Source organism: Myotis brandtii, unplaced genomic scaffold, assembly GCF_000412655.1.
Source record: "Myotis brandtii unplaced genomic scaffold, ASM41265v1 scaffold1037, whole genome shotgun sequence".
In the NCBI taxonomy this organism is placed as follows: Eukaryota; Metazoa; Chordata; class Mammalia; order Chiroptera; family Vespertilionidae; genus Myotis; species Myotis brandtii.
Genome location: NW_005353483.1, coordinates 985,004 through 997,594, shown reverse-complemented (window position 1 = coordinate 997,594; position 12,591 = coordinate 985,004). Strand labels below are relative to the sequence as shown.

Below are 12,591 nucleotides of genomic sequence, written 5' to 3'. Positions count from 1 at the left end.
CTCTTTCCTCTTTCTAGCCTGCCCTGCCCTTTGCCCCGGGCCTTTACCACGCTATTGTCTGAATCCATGGGTTATGCACACTGAAATAAAAATTTGTTAGTTTTTTAAAATATATTTTATTGATTTTTCAGAGGAAGGGAGAGGGATAGAGAAACATCGATGAGAGAAACATCCATCAACTGTCTCCTGCACACTCCCTACTGGGGATGTGCCTGCAACCAAGGTACATGCCCTTGGCCGGAATTGAACCTGGGATCTTTCAATCCACAGGCTGACGCTCTATCCACCAAGCCAAACCGGTTAGGGCAAATTTGTTAGTTTTAAAAGTATTCTATATTACTTTCAAGCTAGCTGGTGAAATATTTTTGCTGTGTTCTACATTTTTATTTGATTAGAATCTAGTAAGATTCATAATCACTTAAAACTAGACAAATGTTTTCTGAATCTTATATTTAACAATAAAAGAGCCCAAAAATCTTTTAGGTTTCTAAATCTTCATTTCAGTCTAATACCATCTGCTTTAAGGACCACCAAATGCCATTACAGATGAAAATAACCACTATCTAGGAGGCTGGCTTAAAGACAAAATACAGACACAGTCCAACTTTTGTTATATTGCACTAGAGGACCGGTGCACGAAATTCGTGTACTCAGGGGGTGGGGTCCCTCAGCCCAGCCCAGCCTGAGCCCTTGGGGGATGTCCGACTGCCTTGGAGGCAGGAGAGGGTCCTGCCACTGCTGCTGCCCAGCTTCTGGCTGAGTGGCACACACTATGGGAGCGCAATGACCACCAGGGGGTGGCTTCTGCACTGAGCGTCTGCCCCCTGGTGGTCAGTGTGCGTCATTAGTGACGGATCATTCTGCCATTCAATCAATTTTCATATTAGCCTCTTATTATATAGGATAGCCAATAGATACCATTATACAATGGTTAACAAATTATAAATCAAGCAAAAAGAACAAACTGCAAAGTATTATCAAAACTGGTTTATTTTCAATACAAGATAAATACCATGCTTGTTACTAGTGCAGTTTAAGGCCAACAATGGCCATATAGCAAACTGCTGAACAATCACCTAAATGCTAAAGAAAGAAAGTAAACATTAAACATAAAATTGCAATTACAAACATCTTAATAAAATGGAATGAGCTTTTTAGTAGAAGCAAATATGGAAGTCTAGTTATCCTGGACACCAAAAATATGTCATTTGATTACCTTACCTTTTGCACAGAAATCTTATTGTGTGAAGTCACCATAGAGTCTCAACAGCTAAAATTTCAAGACTTTCTTTGGCCTTCTGGTATTAGACAAATTATTTACAAACCATGATTCAGTAATTCATGGATACTGGAATATGATACAATTTTTTTAAGGTCTTTCCATCAAAATTGTAAAACAACTCTGTAAGGCTGTACAAGGCTGTAAACTACTTTGCTAATATACCAATGAATGAAGAGGAAGAAGGAATAATAGACCTTTTTTTTAAGGCTAAAGTCATCAATGTTATAGATGCATTCCTTAGAATACACTATTACCCCAAAGATTCCTTTCCCATTAAATACCACCTGAGTACTTCAATTTTCAACATAAAAAAATAAACATGAATCCACCATTGTATTTTAAAATAACTTACAAAATGCTGAGAAGTGTTACGTAGTAACAATGTAACAAGAAAGAAAAATCTTCAAAATGAAATGTTTAATTTCATTTATGAGTCTAATTATGAAATTAATGTAAAACATTTACACCCATGGCAGAGTTTTAGAATACTCACACACGGAATGGAAAACTCTCTGTAGTATATACTATCCGCAGATAACATTTTAAGATTTGTGTGATTTCAATGAAATTCTACCTAATATTTTAAAAGACTCCCATTACAATTTTCATATAGCAGGAAGTCTTTAAAACATTAAAAACCATACTAGCTGCATACTCAGAGCGAATGCCAAAAACCTGAAATTTTAAAGAAACATTGGTTAAGACAAATCTAAATTAATCTGAACAGGATACAATTGCCTGAATATTTTGAATATTCATAAAAATTCACATTGCTTCTTTCTAATGCCAAGAAAGAAGAGTATATTAAGAACTTCCTCCCAGAAGCCTAGACATTTTAGCACATTTTCTATTTCAACTTAATGAAACTTTAATCCTGAATCTTCTGATTTCTCTAAATTAAAACTTTCACATTACTAACACAAGGAATGCTATATGTAAGGCCACATCTTAATAAATTTATAATTTTTGGTTGAATATTTATTTAAAAATTAGTCTAAGGCTTCTAAGAGTCAAGTTGCTAAAAAAAATACACCAGTGTTTAAACTGAAGATTAATGTAAAAAAATAAAATAAAACAACAACACACACACTTTAAGAACAGAAAAATAGAATGCTTTGCTACAAAATCCCCACTTAATGTATTTTAGCACAAAAATGTCAGATATGTACAATGGATAAGCGTGCATTTAAGTACATACAACTGTGGGAAACATTTACAGACGGCTATGGGATGCAAATGAACTTAATGAATTAAAATTTAAAGGGCAGGTATCTGCAAAGCGCCAAGAATTTCAATACTATATTCTTGGTAAAGATTCAGAACATAAACTTTCTCTGAAAATAACAGACTGAACATTAAAACACAAAATTGGGGCCATCTTATAAGATACAGAAAATGCAATGATCATTCAGGTAATAAAAACCAAAATGTCGAGAGCACTCCAACAGAAAGTCTTGTAGTAGCATCTCATTGTATAAAACAATATGTATTTATTTAATTATTGGCACATTTAAATATGTAAGGGAAAGTCTTTACCCTTCCAACAATTTTCCCCTTTCACTATAAAATGTTATACAACATTCATTAAAACCTGTGTTTAAGAACTGACCTTAAACTAAAAAAAAACCCAAAAAAAACAAAAACAAAAAAACCAGCAATGTTCTCCACGGGAGAATTAAATTAAAAAAAAAAATACTTTAAGCTACAATCCATAAGTTACTTGTGAACTCCAAATTGTAGTTAACTGCTTAAGAATATGTGAGGTAAAGGGAACATTAAATGGACTAAACTATGATCACCAGCCACCTCAACTTAGTCCAAATCTTGCTTATGAAAACTGACCAAATAAACACTTCCAAATTTACACTGGAATATTCTTTCTACAACAAATGTCCTTTAACTAAAAGCAGCACACTTCAATTCAAAGTGTTGCTTCAGGAAGCAATACCATTCAGGTGCTGTATCACTCACATAACTTTACTGACTGAAAGGAATGTGACTGCATAGCACTAATAAATGCTATGGTTTAAAATAAAACTCACGTTTGTTTTCATATCCACTGTAACTAAGAAAAAATTGAAAGGTCTCCGGACTCTCTCTCTCTCTCTCTCTCTCTTTTTTTGGTGTCTATGTAAATAAAGACTTATCTCTTTGGATTGTTTTTATACATAAAAAAATTTTTTTTTAAAAATCACATCAGCCCATAAACAACAGAAGGGATATAAATAAAACAAGGATTGCAATTTTCACCTTTACAGCTGTACATTCATGTGTTATCAGATAGAACAAGACTGTGAAATTTAATTAGTCAAACCAAAAAGTTATTTCCTTCTGATGACACTTAAAAAATAATGAACTAGTAGCAAGCAATTCTAGTACACTCACACTGTCTGCAATAAGTCAAATAATGAGATAAGCCATGTAGGGAGAAGAGTGACACAGAATGAGCAATTAAAGGGTTCCACTGATAAAAAGTGAGAAAGTAAATGAAGGATTTAATTAGCATAAAATTTCCAGTTTCATTTCAAGTTCAAACAGTTAGATTTCTATGATTCCATTTTAACATTGTTCAGAGAAATGTTTATTCACATGGATACTTACTTACCTTTTAAGATCACTATTAACTAATTTCCCTTGTAATAGATTTATGTCCGTATTTTGCATTAGGGCATTATAATTAAAATATAAAAAACTAGGAAATGACAAAAATGAAAAAACACCTATATACAAAACAAGAAAATCGATTTTGATACAACTCTCAAATGTTTAAAAGGCAAGTGCATTTCAACAAGATAAAACACTTTAAAAATTTGAGAGCAAAGAGTTCTGATAAACACCAATGATCCCATGCATGAAAACTCAACAAATTGTTTTAAAATAAAACTGGCAGTAATATGAATTTGAAACAGTTAATTTTGAAAGAACTAGTGTGACAGCACACAGATTAAGTGAAGAACTGCAGTGCAAATCTCAGGAGGGTTCTAAAGTTGCACATGACATAATATCTAGGGTACCTAAACTTTAAGCATTGTCCTAAAATTTGGCGATACTTTTAAAAAACCAATGTGTATTATCAGAAGACCTCTCAAAGATAATCATATCTTAAAAATAATTTATAACCTGCTTAAGGATTTTCACTCAAATTTCTGTAGTGATTCAGAATAACCTTCCTGTAAAATAGCTAATCAAGGTGACACTGCCTATGCTAATGTTGCAATTAAGAACATATGCTAGGCAAGTGCTTATACTGTGGGCCTTTATGCAAGGCAGGTTTGAAAAAAAAAATCTTTGATTAACCAAGTAACTCTAGCATGAATCAATAGGTTGCATAAAAATACACAGAATTCTTTAACTATGGAGATAGATAGGGTATACCTATAATCTCCCATTACACATTTGGGAGAATACAACCTGATGTTAATAAACATCACACCCTTCAGAAATCTATATAGTAACCAGAAAATAAAACTAAGGCTCTCTTTACTCAAATATGTCTGCTGCATGACTGTATTTACATTGCCCATGGCTTCAAAAATTAACCATAAGCACTATCAATATAAAACCACAAGTAATTGCCGCATCAAATAGAAATTGTCAAAATATTTCTTCAATACCAGAAGTTTACAATTAAGCATTTCAGTACATTTGTGTTGTGACTTAAGCTGCATTACTGTAGCAAATAATGCATGGATTTTAACTAAATTGTTAAAACCACAAAATTGTTTTGACCCCAACACATTGCCTGAATTGCTGTCTGTGAAATTTCAGTTTTTATAGGTTTACATACCATTCAGCAAAACCACAAGCTAACTAGGTAAAAAGAGCTAGAAAAGCAGAATATAGAAATATTAAATATCCGTGTAATAACCTATCCTAATATCAAACCAAGGGCAACAGACACTTAATTAGTATGTTTAATTGACTGAATGCAAGATTAGATTGATGCATATCCAAAAATGCTATTGCAACGCCTTTTTAGAGGACAGTATAAATGTCATAGTAACATTATCTTTAGATATTGCTAAACACAAGACTTTCCCTGAGGTGTAAACATCAAATAACTTGAACAGCTTTACACATCAGCCCCATTAAACAGTTTATTACAACACTACATCTATTGTAATCAAAGTGGTGCTGTTTACAGACATTATCATATGAACATTTTTAACAAGAACAAACTACTATAAAAACAAGCATTTACTTGACATTTGTTTCAATTGCTTGCACATTATAATGGCCAAAAAGTATATAACCAGTAATAAAGTTGCAAAAGCTTTAACTTTTAAATCACACAGGTTTTCCTCAAATAAAAACAGTTAAGCAACATAAAAAAGAAAAGGAGCTACTGGTTACCATTTATGCAGATTTGCTTTATTCAGATCTATTCCTGTTCATTTTATCCATGAATCCTTACACGTTCAGTTCAATCACAAGAAGCAAACTGCTGGACAAGCGTCATGTTTCCCTCATGAAGACTGTTTTGTCTTGGAAGGTGTTCCTCTTCCTTCAGCTGTAATGTGTCAAAATTTGTGATGTAGATTTTGCTATTCCCCATAATACACAGAAAAACGCTGGCTTAACTATACAAACACAAGTCGTGCATCTATTTCACTGTTATGTATTCTAACACAAAGTAAGAATTGAAACAGTAGCTGCCTTTGTGGTGGAGAAATGTTCCCAATTTATGTGATGATTAAAACTTGAGACATTCTGATTTCATTCTTTTTGGACCTTAATGTCTTATACATTTAATGACTGAAACAGAAAAGAAAAAAATATAGCAGCTACTGTTTCTGTGACGATGGAAACATAAGTCATTTTCTAAAATATGCATACTACAAAATAATTTTTAAATGCTTGATTTTAATGTAAATATTTTCATTCAAACACATATCAATTCTATAGAATGCATTAACAATTAAATGCGAAGTGAATATAAAATGCAATAAATTATTTTACAAATTAGTTGTATTTATTTAACAGCATACAGGAACTTCTGTAAATGTTATCAATCAAAGGGTCCTCCATGTTACAAAATTTATGAATATATAGCTTAGTATGCACATTTAAATAAATATAATAACATCCATGTACAAATTTTCAGACGTAATACAAATTTAAAACATTTACTTTACTTTCACTCTCATCCTCCTATATTTAAATATCTAATGTAATAAACTAACCAAAAACAAGCTAAATAGGAATCTACAATAAATTTCATTGAAAACTCACATAAAGGGAAAAAAAAACAATGAATTTGATAAACTAAAATTTTAAGAATACATAAATGTGCAAACTTCAAGTAGAGATTCACAAAAAAAAGCCATTCAATTTACTTAGATAAGTGATCACTGAAACATCAAGTATTTAAAATATAAACCCCAAGAGAGCACTTCAATAAGAGGCAAAAGAGCACAATATTTAGTGATATTTTGCCATAAGTTAAGAAATATTTTTGCTCTGTAATTATGAGTACTTAATATTCTATCAAACTATACATTTTATCTTTTATGTCCTTTCCTCTCCACTAGGCTCTAAGAATCTTAAGAGCATCAGTACACATATCACATTCTCACTGTCTAGCAGTAAAAACCTACATTGTGTAACTGCAAAAGGAAAAAGCAATGTTATAATCTTGGACTTTCTCTTTTAAATAGTTTCTATTTTCTCATGTTTTTCAAAGAGATAATTACGCCATTTCTAATGTTACCTGTTACAGTACCCTTATCTTATTGTTGATGAACCTTTTGATGGAATTATTTCATGAAAAAAAAATCTAGAAAGGCAGCTTTAATGTTTTATTTTTATTATTTGCAATGCACTTTTAAAAACTAGTATCACAGTATTAAAGAGACAAGGAATATGAAAAAACAATTACTGAAAAAGTAATAAATCTTATTGCAAAAAATTGCTATCACCCTATATTTTTGTTATGCTGGGAGAGATGAATCACTAAGAGGCAAAAATTATTTAAGGTCACAGTGAACAAAATAAAAACACCCAACCCTTCCAAAAATCACGACATACACTGCAACTTTATATCATTCATCACTCCAATGGAGAATTTTACTGCTTTTAATGTAGAAAATCCTGTTCGTGAAATTATACCATACATCTTTATCTAGGACGAATGCACTCGTCTTTTGCATAATTATACTTTATAGTTAGATCTTTACTATTAATAAGTTTCTCAATTTTACCATACAGACATAAAATCCAGTTTTTATTTCTATTTCTAAACACTTTACAGTTATCCATTTGGATATACAAAATACACAATCCCAAATGAAAGCAAATTTGAAGGCAATACAATCCATTTCCAATAATCCGATTCCATATTATAGTCTCAAATTTCTAAGTAAACATCTACATAAACAAAGATATCAAAAAGAAGCTTAAAAGTGACAAATACAATCAATGCTTTTGTTTTGAGAGTAACATTTGGTCAAATCTTTTTATGTCAAAGCAAAACAATTACTTGCTTTATTAGCTATCAGTTATAAAATTTCAATAGAGAAGCATCTGCATTTTGAGATTAATGTAAAATTAAGTCAATAGTAAAAACTCAAATTATGAGTGTTTCTGTTAGAAACTAAGCAAATTTGTTAGCATCAGTATCTTAAACCCATGGCAAATTCATCTGTCAAGTAAAAGATTCAAGTGTGTATTTGATATGGCTCTTTTATATGTTTTTACATTAATATATTTAATTTAAAGAATGCTAATGTAATTTTAGAGATGTACTTTTAATTAACCCAGTGAAATTAAATTCACTTTTACCTCAAAATTTCTCCTTAAGGAGAGGAATGGAGGGAAAAAAAAGAAGTCTCTAAATATAAGTTAAATCCTTTTAAAAATCAAAATTCCTTCCTGCATCGAAATAGATATATTATACAAAATTCTGTCTACTGTAGATGTTTTCAGAAAGTTCCCTTACTACCAAAACATTTCATATTTTTGGCTTTCTACCTTTAGAGTTAGTACTTACCTCATTTAAACTAAAGCCTTTTATTACACTATAAAACCGTTACATGATGTTACTCTAGGCAGTTCACTAAATAGTAGAAATGAACTTAACCACAAACAAAACTCAGCTTTGTCCTCAAAAGTTCACAAAATGGACATTTCAAAATAAGCTTATGTGATTTAGAATTCACTGTGAGAGTTAAAACATGCTACCACAGAAAGCAAATTAGTAAATTTGGATAGCATATATGGCAAACTTAGCCCTTTGTTGGTTATTAAGTTCTTGTTAAACAATGCTAACTAAATATTCATTCAAAACAATCTAATTTACAAACTAGAACAATGATAATAAGTTTCACATTAAGATGGAGAGAGAGCAAAGTGACTCACATTGGCATGGATTTTTTTTTTTTAAAGAGGGACACTATTTGTAAACAACCATATTCTTAAACCACAATGAGCAAAAACACACTATATATCCAAGGGATCACTTCCTACCCTCTTGCACTTTAGACAGCTGGTAGTCAGACAGGTTTTACAAATAATACTAAAAGCAAAGAAAATCAGAGTGAAAGAAGTGAGAACTAGCATATCCAAGAGAAGCAGTAAGGATATACAGGAAACCACAAAGAAAACACAGGGCTGGACAATACAAGGCAGACCTTAGATGACTTAAGAGTTGCAGAAATAATTTTTAAATTTCATTACCACCAGGATCATTCATCAGATAATTAAGAGAATTTTAATTTCCACATATGCCTTAAAGTAACACTAACTCTTAAGATGAAACATCTTGCCCTAGCTGGTTTGGCTCAGTGGATAGAGCAGGGGGCCTCAAACTTGTTAAACAGGGGGCCAGTTCACTGTCCCTCAGACCGTTGGAGGGCCGGACTATAGTTTAAAAAAAAACTATGAACAAATTCCTATGCACACTGCACATATCTTATTTTGAAGTAAAAAAACAAAACGGGAACAAATACAATATTTGTATTTGCATGTGGCCCGTGGGCCGTAGTTTGAGGACCCCTGGGATAGAGCATCAACCTGTGGACTGAAGGGTCCTGGTTTGATTCCAGTTAAGGGCACAAGCCCGGGGTTGTGGGCTCAATCCCCAGTGGGGGGCGTACAGGAGGCAGCCGATCAATGATTCTCATCATTGATGTTTCATTTTCTATTTAAAAAAATATATATTTTATTGATTTTTTACAGAGAGGAAGGGAGAGGGATAGAGAGTTAGAAACATCGATGAGAGAGAAACATCGAACAGCTGCCTCCTGCACACCCCCTACTGGGGATGTGCCCGCACCAAGGTACATGCCCTTGACCTGAATCGAACCTGGGACCCTTCAGTCCCCAGGCTGACACTCTATCCACTGAGCCAAACCGGTTAGGGCTCATCATTGATGTTTCTATCTCTCTCCCTCCCTCTCCTTTCCTCTCTGAAATCAATAAAAATTATTAGAAGAAAAGAAAGATGAAACATCTTAATGTAAGAAACTTTTGTTTTCCCCAAATTAATGAAAAGCTATAAACTGAGTAAGAAATGCAAAGTGCCCTAAATTTTATGCAGTAACATTTAAGATCATGATATTTATGGCAGAAGTAATCACTCAACAAAAAGTGTAGTTATTTAACCCATATTCTATTCATGATGCTTAAATTTTTATCAAAGAAATGGGTAATGATTTGAGAATATGTGAAACTCATTTATCAGGGAAAGATGAATAAAGAGTATTAAAAAAAAAAAATTGGGGCCCGATCTGTGTGGTTTAGTGGTTAAACATCGACCTATGAACCAGGTCATGGTTCCATTCCGATCGGGGCACATGCCTGGGTTACAGGCTCAATCCCCAGTAGGGGGCATTCGGGAGGCAGCCCATCAATGATACTCTCTCATCACTGATATTTCTATCTCTCCCTCTTCCGTCCTCTCTGAAATCAGTAAAAATATATTTTTTTAAAAATAATAATTTGGTTTCAACTCCTCAATACACAAAGAGAAAATGAATTCTTAACAGAAATAAGTGGAATGCAACCTAAAGAAAATAACTATGAAAGTAAAATTATTTCTGTAAGTGTACAGTCTTACAACACTGATATACTTTTATTTTGCTCAGAGTGGTCTGAGAATAGGCAGAAATTACAGCGTATAAAGCACAATGTATTTACATACCAAAAATTTACAATACTGATATTCTCATTGAAATATTATCTATTTGAACCTAGATATTGTATGCTTTTAGAAAAACTAATACATTTTTTTAAATGAGAGAATGCAATTAACATTACCAACAGTTCAAACACAAAAAATTAAAATAGGACAGACATTAACAGATTGCCAACATCATAATGTTTCCAGTTAAATTAAGAACTTGCCCTTTTAGCCATTCATCATTTTAATAATAGATTACATTGTTTTATTTGTATACAGACTTTCTGACATTCACTTCAGCTTCCAAGGTACTCTTATTCCATTTAGTCAATTTTAAGATTTACCTGAAAGCTCAAAAGGACTCATATTTAAAAACTTCTAAAAAGGTCAACAGACCTTAAAGGTGATTAAATATGCAGATATTGCTTATTTTTAAAAGTTTTTCACTTGATTATATTTAATCCCACTCCCCCATCCCTACATCAACAATAAGTTTGGTATATAGCAAAGATATAATATTCCAGAATAACAGAAATTTTTGCACTGGAAATGCTTATGTAAAAATATTGCTTGGATGAAGGCACATAACAATATTGCAACTCAATTCTGATTAATGTACAAACAAAACATGAAGATTCTGGTATGGTTACACATCAGTGATTAAGAAAAATGTCAACAATAGTTTTCAAGTTAGCAATTCATAGTTAATGTCTGAATCTAACAAAACTCAAGGCATGATATAGTTAGATGTACCCATTACTGGAATGTAATGTTAGTTAATTCAAAGTATTTAAAATCAACAATGAACTTTTCAAGGAGTTTACTTGGCCGACTATGCTAGTTTTAAATAGAACCAGTAAGAAAACTCATTAAAAATAACTTGTAGGACCTGTACCTTACTATAAAATGAAATGGCTGATAAGCATTCAAGTAATAAGTTGGCCACAATTCATCTTAAGCAATTGATGGACACTGAGAATTTTTTCATAAGATGAAATAAGATCTGTTCAACCCAGGGGTATCAAAACCTGTATCTTTTAAAATTTAATGTTTAAATTTACATGATACAAGTATTCAATTGTTACTCATCCGAAAAACAGTACCTATTTCAATAAGCCCAATTTTAAAAGTGAAAGATGTTTTGCATCACATTAAAGAAATGTTTTGAGAAGTATTTATATTAAGTTCTATAATACAAATACATGGAGGAATATTTTAAAATTGAAATTTTGATAAATATACTACATATTTGGAATGCCCTAAGACCCCTGAGTCATTAACTGTCAGGGTTAGAATATTGAAATGCAAGGAAAAGTATTAAAACTGGCCTTTTCACTTCAAAGAGCTCTTAAAACTACAAATAATGGAATAGATTATTAGGTACCATAAAAATAAGACTGACATGCTTATTTACTAAATTATCAAAAAAATTATCAGTTGCTAAAACATATCTATTAGCTAAATAAACTGCTCTTCTATCACAAAATTATACATTGATAGTCTTTGATTTTTGTCCATAACAGTTTAAATACTAACAATTACCATCACTTAATTTTCAATGTTCCCCATGATTATGGGAAATAACTGTGTAAAGAGTAGTTACACAGTTATAGTCTGAGTATGCCAACAACATATAAAGAAAAAGTTTGTTTACAGAATAACCTTTGTGTCACATGCACAAGCATTTATAGTGCCCTCCTCCCACTTTTCACATGAATAAATGCTGTTCACAATATAAAAATAAAATTACACGTGAAAATGAAGTAGAAACAGACAACTCTTACTGCTTTATGAAAAATGTACACAAGAAAGTTTTAAAATACAGAAAAAAAGACAATGATTATGGTTATGAATGAAACATCAAAGAAAATTATTCCATGGTTATTCTAACCTGGGATGAATAATTTGATACAATTAAAAATTCTTAGATATGAAGTATCCCGAACCCATTTTAATTAAGGTTCATATCTTCTTTCCAAATTAAATACTGTGTTTTGTTTTTTTTCTTTTAAAAACAAAAACCAGGTGCTAGAAAAAGTGTCTTTACTAAAAATTGGGTTTTTTGTTTTTTTAAGTAGAAAAGCTCTTTCAATGTTGAGAAACCATCCTGCATTTTTAAGTTTTAGGGATGAATGAATGAAGTTAGTTCCAGAAGAGAAACTTTAAAATTTACTTTTTAAAGTCCAAGCAC

The 12,591-nt window shown here is 31.8% G+C and overlaps 1 protein-coding gene across 1 annotated transcript in view; it reads right to left on the bottom strand.

The window, feature by feature from the left end:
• Positions 1–972: 972 nt before the first annotated feature.
• CPSF6 (cleavage and polyadenylation specific factor 6, 68kDa) overlaps positions 973–12,591 on the bottom strand; it is a 29,110-nt gene continuing 17,491 nt past the window's right edge. The window contains exon 10 of the mRNA XM_014537684.1: positions 973–5,792. The gene's annotated coding sequence lies outside the window, so the exon portion shown is untranslated. The remainder of the gene's footprint in view (positions 5,793–12,591) is intronic.